This window comes from Bos grunniens, chromosome 7, assembly GCF_055505025.1.
Source record: "Bos grunniens cultivar Pamir isolate PY7600 chromosome 7, Bosgru_T2T1.0, whole genome shotgun sequence".
NCBI lineage: Eukaryota > Metazoa > Chordata > Mammalia > Artiodactyla > Bovidae > Bos > Bos grunniens.
Window position 1 is genome coordinate 40,037,038 of NC_141171.1, and position 15,493 is coordinate 40,052,530.

The following is a 15,493-nucleotide window of genomic DNA, read 5'->3' on the forward strand; positions in this document are numbered from 1 at the left end:
GTGTCATAAGCAAAATGGTCTTCCATGAGTGAGTGCTGCCGACGGCTTGAAGTAGGTAATGCAGAGGTTATCAAACGGTGCTCCTTTAAGACTTGGTTTTCTAGTTAGGCAACTGTCTAAGTCACCATACAAAAAGATCCCAAATGCATTGGCTTTAACAAAATAGGTCTCTATTTCTCTTTTAGATAATAGCACAGAGTTCGGCAGGTGGACAGTACAGAACAATAGTTGAACTGCTCCACAGGTCATAGGGTGCCAAGGTTGGAAGGTTGGCATTGTCATCATCAAAACAAGGTATCCACTCATGGATCCAGGATGTCACTTCAGTGCCACTCCAGTTGTCCCCTTTCCAAGCCAGGTGGAAGGGGCAGAAGAAGCAGAGGACTAAGAGCTGGGTTTTTTTGTTGTTTTTTTTTAAGGACATCACCTGAAAGTTTCTCCTTTACTTCTGCTCATATTCCTTTGTTCAGAGGCTTGAAGGGAAGCTGGGCACATGCCCTGCCAAAACCTGTTGGGAGGGGTCGGATTACTAAATGGAAGAAGGCAAGACTGGATCCTCTGAATAGCTTGTAGTCTTTGCCCTAGCTAGTTCTTTGGAGGTGATTTGAATCCCTCATGAGAGTCTGATCCAGCGGGCAACACCCCAATTTTCCATTCTCTACCTGAGAAGCTCCACTTTCCACCTTATTTGAGGTTTCCATCTAGATTTCTGAGAAATAAGTTTTTTTTGCTTAAAAAGAGAAGCTCAAATCAGTGAGGTGACTCAGTCAAAAGCACTTGTTACACCTTGGAGTCATACCTGAACCCCTAGCCATGGCCATTCTGGTACAAGGGGAGCCTGAGGTGAGGGGTGGTGGTACTGTCCAGAGCCAGGCCTCCTCACATAAGAAGTTCATCTGCTTTCCCACCCTCCCCTCACCAAGTCCCTCTTCCACACTCATACCTAATAGTTCTCAATCTCAGGAGAAAATATTTGGTCTCGTCATCTGGCATGAAGATGGTATTTGTCATGTCTACCTGACAAAACATGGCTGTCCCCACCCCAGTTTCTGGACTTTCCTCAAGTCAAGTTCTGATCAGTGGTATATATCTTGAGCCAAGTGTGCCTGTCACATCATGCTCCTTCAAAAAGCTCCTGTTGACTGGAACACAGATCAGATGGCTGGACTAGGGAAGTCTCTTTGGCCCATGGGAAGGAAGCAGCACAAGAGAAGGCTGAGTAACAAGATAATGGGAGCCTGAGTCCCTGATGATTGCAGAGCCACCATAGCAGCCCTGGGCTACTGTTTCCAACTTTCATCTTGTCTAAGCTGCCTTCATTTAGGGTCTCACTTAAAGCATCAATCATCATCCTAATGGTGGTGATGTGGGTGTGGGTGGAATACTACTTTCCAGCTGTCAAAGATAAAGCTAGACACTAATTAAAACTAGTGCTTTAATTAGAATAGATTTTATTCGATAACTGTTGCAATAGGGAAGAAGGTCCAGTGTGAACTAAACTCTAATTCAATTATATAAACCTGAGTCTTTTAAAGGGAGAATGAGAGAGTAGGGAGGAGGAAATGAGGAGTTGGGAGCAGAGTCAGGGAAATAGAAATAAAAAAATGTGATTGACACATTGGGATTTGCTAACTGACATTTATAGAAGTGAGGCTCCTACCCTCCTACAGAGACTGGGAGACAGGGATCCTATCTTCAAATGTTGACTGGAACAAACAGAACATTCCTTTGAGTTTTCCCAGGCAGGAACTTCAGTGGGCTGGAGTAGTCATCCTAGGGGACGTGGCCTTCAGCTGTTAAAATCTATGCTAGTGTTTGTTTACATCTCTAAATGCAGGACATGGGTGGAGTTGTTCTTTGCCAAGAGCTCTCTGTAGTGCTCACAGTCCACCCCACTCCAATGTCTGGGATCTTTGTGAGGCAGCCTAGGATAGCTTGGCCCTTAGGACCACAAGAGAATGAATCAGATTCAGGACTTTCTGGCTAGCAACCCTGCACACACAGGCCCTCTCCTCTGCAGGAGACAGGGTGGCTAGGGTGAAAAAACCATTGCAAAATAAGCCAGGAGAAGAGGAACCACAGTTGTCATCCAACTTTTTGGTTTCTTTGATGTTTTTATAAGTTACAATAGGCCTTTAGTCAAAATCTGAGTCCCCCTGCTTCCTAGAGCCATACAGCAGGGAGCAGGGTGGTCCAGGTCACACTTCTGGCAACTCCAGAGCAGTGGCAAGGATTGGGGTCTGAGCTAGGACCTTGGAGACACCCTCCACACACCCATCCTCCATGCCTCACCTTGCTCCCTAACAACTCCTCTCCTTACCCCACCTCTAGCTCCTAACTTCCACCTTGCACCCCATCCCCAGAGCATTCTCCTGTTTCACACATGTACTTGACCCATTATCATGTGTGTGCCTTCCAAATTCAGTCTTTTTCCAGCTGTGTGTCTATCTCCCTCCTCCTTTGCTTGGCTAATGCCTACTTAGCCTCAGGCCTCAGCCCTCAGCTGTCAGCTTGAACACTGCCTCTTCATTTTATCTTTCCGAACTTCTAAACCAGGTCAGTCTCCACTCCCTTCTACCTCCAGATTTCTAGGAAGGAAGTACAAGGAGGCAGACAAAAAGAGAAGTAGCTTCAGGGTAAAAAAGTGAAGGTGAAAGTGTTAGTTACTCATTCGTGTCCAACTCTTTGGGACCCCCCAGCCAGACTGTAGCCTCCCAAACACCTCTGTCCATGGAATTTTCCAGGCAGAAATACTGGAGTGTGTAGCCATTCCCTTCTCCAGGGGATCTTCCTGACCCAGGGATTGAACCTGGGTCTCCTGCATTGCAGGAGATTCTTTACCATCTGAGCCGCCAGGGAAGCTTCAGGGTACAACAGAGTAAAAGAAAGCTGACTCAGCACTGAGGTAAAAGCCAGCATGTTTAAAAGGGGAAGCTAAGGAGCTAGTGGCAAGAGCACTTGAGAAGGTGAGGAGGGCAGCAGAGCTGAAGAAGGGGATCTGGTTTAGAAAAGGCAACAAGAAAGGAAAGGAAGTATGCTCAAAGAGACAATAGCAACAACAAAAAGCAGGATCACAGGTCTTAGTAGTGTACCTCCTCTGTAACTATTATACATTTAGAGGGGAGAGGTGAAAAATTGTGGTTGGCTATTTCAGATGACCTCAGTCTTCTTAGGGAAATAGGAACTTAGGTCTTATGAAAAATGGGCATGGGAATAAAATCAAGATATATTCTCATTTGTTAGGGCCGTATTAGGACTAAGAGCTATAACAGGTAGACTCAAAATGCAATGGCTCTACAGTATAGTCTCTAGGCCATAGAAATTTATTTCTTGCACCCACCCTTAGCAGTCCAGGATGGGTGTTTGGATCAGTGGGCAGTTCCCTTCCTTGGTGATCATTTAGGCACACAGGCTCTGCCATTCTCTAAGGTGTAGAGAAAATGGGAGGAACATGCAGAGCATGCAAAGGAGGTTCTCACAGATGTGGCATGGAAGGGATACACACATTTCTGCTCACATCCCTTTGGAGGGACATTGATCATGTGCTGTCAACCAACTGTAAAAAGGACTAGAAGATGTTATGCTAGCTGTGTGCTCACAGGAGAGAACAGAGTTTGATAGACAGCTAGTGGTTTTCACCACTGTGGTAGGCAGAAAAATGGGCCCCAAAGATGTCCACATCTTAATTTCTAGAACCTGTGAATATGTTACCTCATGTGGTAAAAGGGATTTTGAAGATATTTAGGATCTTGAAATGAGGTAGTTATTCTGCAGATTCCCCTGTGAGTGAAAGTGAAGTTGCTCAGTCATGTCCGACTCTTTACGACCCCATGGACTGTAGCTTACCACACTCCTCCATCCATGGGATTTTCCAGGCAAGAGTACTGGAGTGGGTTGCCATTTCCTTTTCCAGAGCATCTTCCCAACCCAAGGATCGAAACCGGGTCTCCCACATTGTAGGCAGACACTTTACTGTCTGAGCCACTAGCCCACGGGGCATAAATCAAAGAAGGAGGCAGGAGAGTCAGTCAGTATCAGAGGGATGCAGCGTAGGAAAGACTAGCATGGCCACCGTTGACTTTGAAGATGGAAGGGGACCATCAACTAAGAAATTTGGGGACCCTGTAGAAGCTAGGGAAAAAAAAAAAGAATGGGTTCTTCTCTAAAGCCTCCAGAAAAAAATGCAACTCCTGCTGACACCTTGATTTTAGCCCAATGACACTCATTTCAAATTCTTGATCTCCAGAACTCTAAGATAGTATGTTTATATCATTTTAAACCACCAAATTATGGTGATTTCTGCAGCAAGAAGAAACTAAGACAACCACATGTGGTAATTTCTTTTTAAAAAAATTACTTATTAGTGGTGTGAAGCATTATGTTAAAATTTAAGAAGACAAGACTATGTGTTGACTTTCCACTTTTTGCAGAAGCCTATTGACTGCTTTATTAACTCTCAGGGATTAGTTAGGGCTGGAGGACTTTAACATGGAGAGGTTCCAGAACAGCAGTTCTCAAAATGGGATCCCCAGACCAACATAATCTGTCTAAGAACTTGTAGAAATGGAAATCCTCAGCCATCTCAGCCTTACTAAATCACAGAATCTGGGGTCTAGCAGTCTGTGTTTAACAAGCCCTCTGGGGCCCAGCAGGCTGTGTTCAGTTTGAGACACTTGCTCAAGTTTGAGAACCACTATTCTAGGACTAAGGGACTATTCTAGATTGAAGGAAACTAAAAAGCAAAAATGAATTAACAAGGCGTGATTATAAGCTGGATCTTTTTGTTCCAAAGGACATTATTGGAACAATTAAAGAAATCTGGATGGAGTCAGAGAATTCATAGTAATGCATCAGTATTAACTTTATGATTTTGATGGTTGTGGGGTGGTGATAAAAGTAGTCCTTGCTTATAGGAAATATACACTAAAAATATTCAGATATAATGAGGTGCTTCACTTGTAACTTGTGGCTTGTAACTTCACTTCACTAGTAACTTTTGAATTTGTGAATTCTCAAATGATTCAAGGGGGGAAGTTTTAAACTCTACTTTCCATTTTTCTTTGGGGCTATTTCAAGATTTTTAGAAGTTTTTTAAAAAAAAAAAAAAAACCACAACAACCCAGCATGATATCATTTTTCAAATATCAGCTTGGCAAGCATAAAAAATGTGGTGACGGTATAGGGAAACAGTTTCACACACCATTGTTGGAATTATATGTTGTAATATTTGGAGAGGGCAATTTTACAATATCTATCAAAAACTTAAATGCAAAATTTGTCTCAGAAATTGTGCTGAGGGTAAAGAAATACATTTTATTGCAAATATATAAGGAAATGTATTTATATTAGAAAAAGACTGGAAACAAATGAAATACTTATCATTAGGTGATTGGTTAAATAAATTATGGTATAACATATGCAATGAGTTACGTGGCTTTAGACCACAACTTCTGTAGGTCTTGAACCAACTTCCCTTTTGCAGTGTAACAGTCAGGTTCCAATCAGGAACATATAAAACACTCTAAGTATTTGGATGGAGGGAATCTAATATAAGGGACTGGTGACATACTCAGGGATTAGCATTAGAGAAAGCTGGTACAGATACAGCTTTTAAAATAACAATGCTCAAGGACATAAAAGACAAATTTGAGAATTTGGCATGTTATAAGAAAGGAGGCAGATGGAAATTCTATAACTTAAAAATAGAATATACACATAAAAGCATATTACACAGTGAATTGGAAGGTAAGTTATATCCAGAATGAAGCCAGGTATGAAGTAAGGGGACAAAGAGATGGGAACAAGAGATTAAGAGGCATAAGTGATACAATGAGAAGGTCTAACATACCTTTAGTTGGAGTCCCAGAAGGAAATTAGAAAGAGAATGGTATAGAACTAATATTTGAGCACACAATAGCTGAAAATTTACCAAAACTAAAGATACATATCTACCAATTTAACAGCCCAAAGAATCCCAAGGAGGATTACTTACTAAAAAAAAAAAAAAAAGTCCATATCTATACATATAATAGTAAAACTGGGATAAACCAAAGACAGAGAAAAAAATCTTAAACCATTAACAAAAGAATATATTAAACAGATAGATGAACAGTTGACTGCTCACCAGCTGACTTCTCATCGAGTCAGAAACTGGTGGCTTGGTGCCTGCAGTGTGACAAGAGAATTTCATGCTCAGCCTAGAATTCTGTTTCTAGAAAAAAATGTTTCTTAAAAATGAAGGTGGAAACTGAAAATATCACAACATCATTAATCAGCTATATATACATATTTATCGCTCAGTCATCTCTTACTCCTTGTGACCCCTTGGACTGTAGTCTGCCAGGCTCCCCTGTCTATGGAATTCTCCAGGCAAGAATACTGGGTGTAGGTTGCCATTCCCTTCTCCAGGCGATCTTCCCAACCTAAGGATCAAACCTGGGTCTCCCCTATTTCAGGCAGATTTTTTTTACTGTCTGAGCCGCTAGGGAAGCCCAATACTCTGATATCAAATAAAAAGTTTAAGGGAAAGGAAGAATGAAGGTAGAATAACAGGACAGCATGTTTTAAATGATGTTTTTCAAACACAAGGAAAATGACCTCACAGGAAAGTGAGGGAGGGAGAGAAGACTGAAGAGCAATATGAAAGTAATTAAAATAGTAAATATGTGGATAAATGTAAATAAACATTTGATGTAGAAAATAATAATAATGTGTTTTTATTACATATGTATATACATTTGCATATACATAATTAATATTCACAAAATAATAGCATATAAGACAGGAGATAAATAGTTAAAGTATTTAAGATCCTTTCATTATCTAGGAAGAAGATAAAACTAGGCTTTCATAAGTCAAGAATGGATCGTTTATTTCCTTGCCCATTAAAAGAAAAGCACAAACTTCCAAATCAAAAGAAGGAAATAGAATAATTCTAATCTAATCTGAAAGAAAGTAAGAAAAGAGATAACAGAATTTAAATCAGGTGGGATAAATAATAAGCAGTGTGGGGCTTCCCTGGTGGCTCAGTAGTAAAGAATCCACCTGCCAAACAGGAGACTGGTTGGATCCCTGATCTGGAAAAATCCCACATGCCATGGAGCAACTAAGTCCATGTGCCACGACTATTGAACCTGTGCTCTAGAGTCCAGGAGTTGCAACTACCAAAGCCCATGCACTCCAGAGCCCATGCACCACAACACAAAAAGTCACTATAAGCAGAAGCCTGTGCACTGCAATGAAGAGTAGCCCCTGTCACTGCAACTAGAGAAAAGCCCACACAGCAACAAAGACCCAACACAGCCAAAAATAAAATAAATACATGAATAAAACTATTTAAAAGATAATAAGCAGTGAATAAAATTGAAACCCAAACATATCAGAAATTATATATTAAAGACCTAATACCCATTATAAAAAAGTTATCACACTGATTTAAAACAACAACTATATGCTATTTCCAAGAGGCACATTTAAAACAAGGATACAGAGGAAATTCTCTGGTGGTCCAGTGAAAGTCCACTGGACTCAGCACTTTCACTGCCATGGCTGGGGGTTCAGTCCCGAGCCACAAGTGGCACAGAGTGGCCTAACCACTCCCTCCAAACAAACAAAATACCCAAGGATACAGAAAAGGTTGGAAGTGAAAGGATGGGAAGAGTTATGCTCAGTTCAGTTCAGTTCAGTCGCTTAGTCGTGTCCGACTATTTGCGACCCCATGAATCTCAGCACGCCAGGCCTCCCTGTCCATCACCAACTCCCAGAGTTCACTCAGATTCATGTCCATCGAGTCGGTGATGCCATCCAGCCATCTCATCCTCTGTCATCCCCTTCTCCTCCTGCCCACAATCCCTCCCAGCATCAGAGTCTTTTCCAATGAGTCAACTCTTCGCATGAGGTGGCCAAAGTACTGGAGTTTCAGCTTTAGCATCATTCCTTCCAAAGAACACCCAGGGCTGATCTCCTTTAGAATGGACTGGTTGGATCTCCTTGCAGTCCAAGGGACTCTCAAGAGTCTTCTCCAACACCACAGTTCAGAAGCATCAATTCTTCAGCACTCAGCTTTCTTCACAGTCCACCTCTCACATGCATACGTGACCACTGGAAAAACCATAGCCTTGACTAGACAGACCTTTGTTGGTAAAGTAATGTCTCTGCTTTTCAATATGCTATCTACGTTGGTCATAACTTTTCTTCCAAGGAGTAAGAATCTTTTAATTTCATGGCTGCAGTCACCATCTGCAGTGATTTTGGAGCCCAAAAATATAAAGTCTGACACTGTTTCCTTATCTATTTCCAATGAAGTGATGGGACCAGATGCCATGATCTTCGTTTTCTGAATGTTGAGCTTTATGCCAACTTTTTCACTCTCCACTTTCACTTTCATCAAGAGGCTTTTTAATTCCTCTTCCCTTTCTGCCATAAGGATGGTGTCATCTGCATATCTGAGGTTATTGATATTTCTCCCAGCAATCTTGATTCCAGCTTGTGCTTCTTCCAGCCCAGTGTTTCTCATGATGTACTCTGCAAATAAGTTAAAAACAGTATACGGCCTTGATGTACTCCTTTTCCTATTTGGAACCAGTCTATTGTTCCATGTCCAGTTCTAACTGTTGCCTCCTGACCTGCATATAGGATTCTCAAGAGGCAGGTCAGGTGGTGTGGTATTCCCATCTCTTTCAGAATTTCCCACAGTTTATTGTGATCCACACAGTCAAAGGTTTTGGCGTAGTCAATAAAGCAGAAATAGATGTTTTTCTGGAACTCTCTTACTTTTTTGATGATCCAGCAGATGTTGGCAATTTGATCTCTGGTTCCTCTCCCTTTCCTAAAACCAGCTTGAACATCTGGAAGTTCACGGTTCACATATTGCTGAAGCCTGGCTTGGATAATTTTGTACATTACTTTACTAGCATGTGAGATGAGTGCAATTGTGCAGTAGTTTGAGCATTCTTTGGCATTGCCTTTCTTTGGGATTGGCATGAAAACTGACCTTTTCCAGTCCTGTGGCCACTGCTGAGTTTTCCAAATTTGCTGGCATATTGAGTGCAGCACTTTCACAGCATCATCTTTCAGGATTTGAAATTAGCTCAACTGGAATTCCATCACCTCCACTAGCTTTGTTCGTAGTGATGCTTGCTAAGGCCCACTTGACTTCACATTCCAGGATGTCTGGCTCTAGGTGAATGATCACACCATCGTAATTATCTGGGTCATGAAGATCTTTTTTGTACAGTTTTTCTGTGTATTCTTGCCACCTCTTCTTAATATCTTCTGCTTCTGTTAGGTCCATACCATTTCTGTCCTTTATCGAGCCCATCTTTGCATGAAATGTTCCCTTGGTATCTCTAATTTTCTTGAAGAGATCTCTAGTCTTTCCCATTGTGTTGTTTCCCTCTATTTCTTTGCATTGATTGCAATAATAAAAAAAAAGCTGATGTTACTAATACCAGAAAGAAAAAAAAAAGTAAGCCAAAGGCATTACTATAGATAGAGTTTTACTTCTCTAAGTAAGGAAGATGTAGCAAGTCTGTAATTGCATGTACCTAATGGCATGGCCTCAAATATATTATGCAAAACCCACATAACTAAGTAGAAATAGATAACTCAACAATTATCTCATTAATTGATAGGACAAGTGGATAAAAATTCATAAGGAGTAGAGAAGATTTGAACAATACATTACAAAATTGATCTAATGTCTTTATCTAGGTGACTGCATCCAGAGTCTGCAGAACACATGTTCTTTTCCAGTGCTTGTGGAATCTTCATTAAGGTCAAACACACACTGGGCCATAAGCAAATCTCTACAAACATAAAAGGATAGCAACCATATACAGTATGATTTCTAACCAAAATGCAATAACAAATTATAACTAGGAATTTCCTGTATGTTTCAAAATTTAAACATGCACTTCCAAATAACCTAGGTTATCTGTTATAATTATCTGTGTTTTGTTCTTTCTTATCATACCAGAAGTCTACCAGAAGAGAATTTTAATTCTCTTTTCAAAGTACCAACCTTGACTTTTGATCCTCTCTGTTGTGTTACAGTTTCATTGATTTTTACTCTCATCTTCTTTATCTCCTTTAACTTTTAAAAATAAGACAGATCATTAATCAACTTAACAATACTGTTTATGTGAAGTTTTATAAAATACAAAGTGCTTTCTCATTAATCCTCAAAGCAACTTTGTGAGTTGGGTCTTTTCCTTCATTTTTACAGATGGGAAAATTATAGATAATTATCACATTCACCAGAATACTGACCCCAGATCAGAGGAACTTCTCCTGCCATTCCAGGGCCTCCTTTTATTCTCTGAAGTCTTCAGGAACACTTAACCAAAACAGCCATGGTTAAGATAGTAGAAGCTTAGCTCTCACCAATCCTTCCTTCAGTAGTCTCCAGCATGCCTATTACCAAGAAAACAGAGGGATGGGGAGGGAGTCGGGAGAAAACTGTGTACAGCATGAGTGGGCAGGCTGCCTAGCCAAAGAAGCAAGTGTGAAGCAGCCCTTGATCAACCCAACACTCTGGGTCACTGGACTAGAGCTGGAGGCTCTTCTTGTTGACCACTTTTCCAGGGGAAAAAAAAAAAAATTTGCTTAGAAACAATGGATTGCTTGCTTAGAAGCAAATACCACAGAGTAAACATATCCAAAAAAATATTTCTTCTCAAATCTTGTGTGGGGTGGTCCTTGGGGGATTTTCTTGGCTTGAAGATGGGGCTGTATTCCATTGCCTGAGTGTCTGTCTAGATGTATGAATCCTTGGACAGGGGCCACCACACTGTCAGACTTATTTCCCACACCCTTCTACGAATGCTTCTCATTCCAAGCACATTTCTAAGGGCTCTAATAACACTAACCTCCTCAACCCTCATTATAACCTCTGATGTTGTTACCATTATTATCCCAACAAGAGGTAGATGAGGACACATGAGCAAAGAAAACAGGAGGTTTAGTTACTTGCTTAGTCATCTGGGAATAAGTGAGAGTCCTTACTTGAACCCCAGCTTCATGGCGGAGAGACTGCTCTTGGCTACTACTCTGTGTTGCCTCTCTGCGTGGGATTCACACAAACTCCTTCCTGAGCATAACTGATACTATTCACAGCCTGAGAAGAACTGCCAGGAACACTCAATGGAAAGAAAAATGGAGTTAAATATTCTGACTTCCTTCTGCACGTCTCCAGTCAAGGCCCTCAGCTGAGGTTGGGGAAGAGGCATGGAGAGACTTCCCAGGCCAGGGAATTCCCTAGGAAACCTTAAGGTCCTGATGCAGACAGACTGCAGGTCCCTACTGTCTGTCCTCAGCTGGTTGATCCTTAGGTGACCATTTCTCATTTTTTAATCTCATGAGGGAAAATTTCCCTTGCATTTCATGACTGCTGGTCAGTACTTTTTACCTATAGTGTCTCTGTACATAAACCCTGATGAAATTATTTTTCAGGCTTTTGCTTACAGACAAATTAGCTAGAAATAGAGTGTACTCCTATGGAAAGCTTTTTCAAACTCAGTGTTTATTAAGGTTTTGCTTCTATTGCTTCTCTCTCCACTCACTCCTTCTATGAGTTCCATAAGGACTGAACTCACTTCAGAATCTTTCCCATACTCCTCCCAACTGTGAGACCTTTAGTAAGTTTTGTTTCTTACCCCCTAGGAATTTTCTCAGTTCAAATAAAATTTCTAATTTATTGGCACAAAACTGTGATATAATATCTTATTGTTTTAATGTCTGTAGCATTTGTAACACAAAACTTTAGAAATCTGCTGAGACTTCAAGAGAATTTATTTACACTGTTGTAACAGGGAAAGATTTAAAGGGAATCTCTCCCCAAACATGAGGAATGAGAGAGGTCTTATAGGGCAAAGAAACAAAAGCAGCACTGAATACTGCAGTTTTGGTGGGTTTTGTAAGGTAGGTATTGTGATCTTTTTTTTTTTTTTAGGTATTGCAATCTTACAGAAATGAGTTGTGCTTCTTTCTGATCTGGCTCATCGTGACTGTTACATTCCTGTTCTCAGAACTGTTGAGTCAGGAATTTAGGAGTGAGCTATTCTCAGAATAGCAGAGAGCAAGGTCAGTGTATGTTCAGAGAAAAAAAATTTACAGTTCTCTGTATTCTCCCTTTTTATCCCTGACTTTGCTTATTCAGGCTTTCTCTTTTTTTTCTTGATCAGTCTCACCAGAGGTTTGTCAGTTTTATTAATCTCTTCCAAAACACACAGACATTTGGCTCTAGTCTCTATGCTGCTGCTGCTGCTAAGTCACTTCAGTCATGTCTGACTCTGTGCAACCCCATAGACAGCAGCCCACCAGGCTCCCCCATCCCTGGGATTCTCCAGACAAGAGCACTGGAGTGGGTTGCCATTTCCTTCTCCAATGCATGAGAGTGAAAAATGAAAGTGAAGTCACTCAGTCGTGTCCGATCCTCAGCGACCCCATGGACTGCAGCCTACCAGGCTCCTCCGTCCATGGGATTTTCCAGGCAAGAGTACTGGAGTGGGGTGCCATTGCCTTCTCCGCTGGTCTCTATAATGTTTTTCTATTTTGTTAGTTTCTGCTCTTTATTACTTCCTGGTAACTTCCATTAGGATTTGATTTTCTTTTTGAAGTGTTGCTTAGGTGATTAATTACCAGGTTTTCTGATTGTCTGAAATATCTTTTAAGCTATAAATTTCTAAGCACTGTCTAAGCAATATCTCTCCGGTTTTGATATGTAGTATTTTCATTTTCAGTTGAAAATACTTTCTTCTTTGAACTGTGATTTTAAAATGTTTATGCAAATTTCTGAATAGACATGCTTTATACATTTTTTTTATTAATTTCTAATTTCAGTTATTTAAATTTTGTTCAGATTTACTTTCTGGTCCAGCATATTTGTCAAGCCCCCTACCCCAGGTTTACCAAAGTGTAATTGATGCATAACATTGTGTAGGTATTTTTGAAAATATTTCATGTGTTCTTGACAAAAAATATGCATCCTTGATACACTGGTGCAGTGTCCCATACATATGCATTAGAATGCTTTTAACCTTATTGTTTAAATCTGTATCTTTACCAATTTTTAGTCTGTGTGTCCTATTAATTAGAGAGGTAAAAAAAATCATAACTGTGGATTTTATATTTTTTTCTTTGTGTTCTGAATACTTTTAAGGTAGATACTAACTTATAACTGTTCTATCTTTTCAGTGTTTTTTCTTTCCGGAACGTTTTGTCTTAATGTAACAACTCCCTTTATCTCTAAGAATGGTTTGTGCCTTGAAGTCCCTGCCCCATCTAAAATTAGTAGAGCTACATCAGTTTTATGGAGAAGGCAATGGCACCCCACTCCAGTACTCTTGCCTGGAAAATCCCATGGGCAGAGAATCCTGGTAGGCTGCAGTCCATGGGGTCGCTAAGAGTTGGACACTACTAAGCGAATTCACTTTCACTTTTCACTTTCATGCATTGGAGAAAGAAATGGCAACCAACTCCAGTGTTCTTGCCTGGAGAATCCCAGGGACAGGGGAGTCTGGTGGGCTGCTGTCTATGGGGTTGCACAGAGTCGGACATTACTGAAGTGACTTAGCAGCAGCAGCAGCACATCAGTTTTATGTTGGCTTCATATAACTTCTTTCCATTCTTTTACTTTCAAACTTAGTGTTCTTATATTTGAGTCTCTTGTAAGTAGTAATATAGTGGGATTTTGTACTTTTGCCCTGTGTGCTAAGGTCTGTGTGTGTTCCCCCAGAATTCGCAGGTTGGAATGCTAATGCCCAATGTAATGGTGTTAGGAGGTGGGTGCCTTTGAAGGTGATTAGCTCATCAGGGTTGGGCCCTCATGAATAGGATTGGTGCTCTTATAAAAGACACCCCACAAGATTCCCTAATCCCTTTCTGCCATGTGAGGATACAAGAAGTCTATAACCCTGAAGAAAGCCTGCACCCAATCACTCTGGACTTCCAGCCTCCAGAATTAAGAAATATTAATACATTTTTTGTTATTTATAAGCCACCTAGCATGTGGTATTTTGCTGTAGCAGCCCAAACTAAGACACTCCCTGACAATCTTTGTCATTTAGTGAAATTAAATTATGTGTAAATATTGTGGGGTTTTTTTGGCTTAAGATTTACCATCTTTTTTGGTCTCACCCCTCTCTTTTTAATTTACATTTTTAATTAAACATTTTTCTACTAGTATTGAATTTATATGTTCTATTTTTTATGATTCCTCTAGATTTTACAATATTAATGAGAGTACCCAAAACCTTCACCCTAATACTTCAATCCATTTTACTCTCGTGATTTACATATCACTGTTTTCTGGTATTTTACGTCTATCTTAACAACTGTAGATTTTTATTGTTTGGTATAAAACTGTTACATTTTATACACATTTTGCTCTTCATTCCTTTTCACATCTAAAAGTCCAATCTGAGATCAGTTTCCTTCTATAGTACATTCTTTAAAATTTCCTTTAGTAAGGGTCAGCAGGGGATGAATGAAACAAAATTGTCTTATGTGCTTATTTTGTTCTCATTCATAAAAAGTATCACTGGGTACAAAATTCTAATTTGACAGTTATTTTCTACCATTATACTGACATTTTCATTCTACTCATTTGGATTCTGTTGTTGCTGTTTGTTCCTTTGAAGGTAATTTTTAAATCTTTGTTAATTTTTTTCTTGATTTCCTGCAGTTACACTATGATGCATGTAGATATGATTTGATAAATTTATCCTAATTTGTATTCTTTGGGCTTTAAATCTATAGACTTCTTATTTTTCATCAGTTCTGGAATATCCTCAGCCTAATTACTTTTGCCTTTCTTCCATCTTTGCCTTTTAAGACTGTGATTAAATATAAACTTTCCAGTGAGACCTTCCCATTTTTCTGTGTTTTCCCATATTCCTCTATCTCCATGGTGCATTCTGGATAAAACTTCAATCATATCATCCAGCTCACCAATTCTTATCCCCCCTATTTCACCATCTGTTGCCAAATACATCTTTAAATATTTTAAACAGTTGTTCTCACAAACATACCCATTAATTCTAATGTGAAGTCTACGTGGGTCCGTTCTTTTCTGCTGGTTTTCAGTCATGCTTTTCCCTTGTGCCTGATTATTATTTCTGATTATTACCCCTGAAAAATTGTTACCTGAGGTCTAGATTGAAGGAGTCCTCTTCCAATGAAGTTCTGTTTGCTTCTGGCTGTTTACCTGGGTTGTAAGGGTTGGTCAAGGACCACAATCTGTCAGGGAAGTTCTTTTTCTTCTACTGCTGTGCTTGGCAATAAAAGTACCCTGGGGGTGGGGAGGGGGATGGGTCTAGATTTGGTTTATCTGGTCCAGAGGGTGTAGCACTCTGGTAACCTAACCTAACTTTGGAAGTCACCTATAAGATTCATCACCCTGGGTAAGCCTGGCCCTATCATCTTTCTATTTCTCTCACTTTTTGTGGCTGGTGAAGTGGGGCCTAACTCTCCTATAGCATCAGCACAGTCTGGG

At 40.2% G+C, this 15,493-nt stretch overlaps 1 long non-coding RNA gene across 1 annotated transcript; it reads right to left on the reverse strand.

Moving 5' to 3' along the window:
* Positions 1–7,376: 7,376 nt before the first annotated feature.
* LOC147369129 (uncharacterized) lies at positions 7,377–12,314 on the reverse strand. The gene is made up of 3 exons (XR_015167298.1): positions 10,270–12,314; positions 10,022–10,093; positions 7,377–9,402 (listed from the first exon to the last, which is right to left on the reverse strand). It is a non-coding gene; the product is annotated as an uncharacterized LOC147369129 (long non-coding RNA).
* Between the last annotated feature and the right edge of the window lie 3,179 nt (positions 12,315–15,493).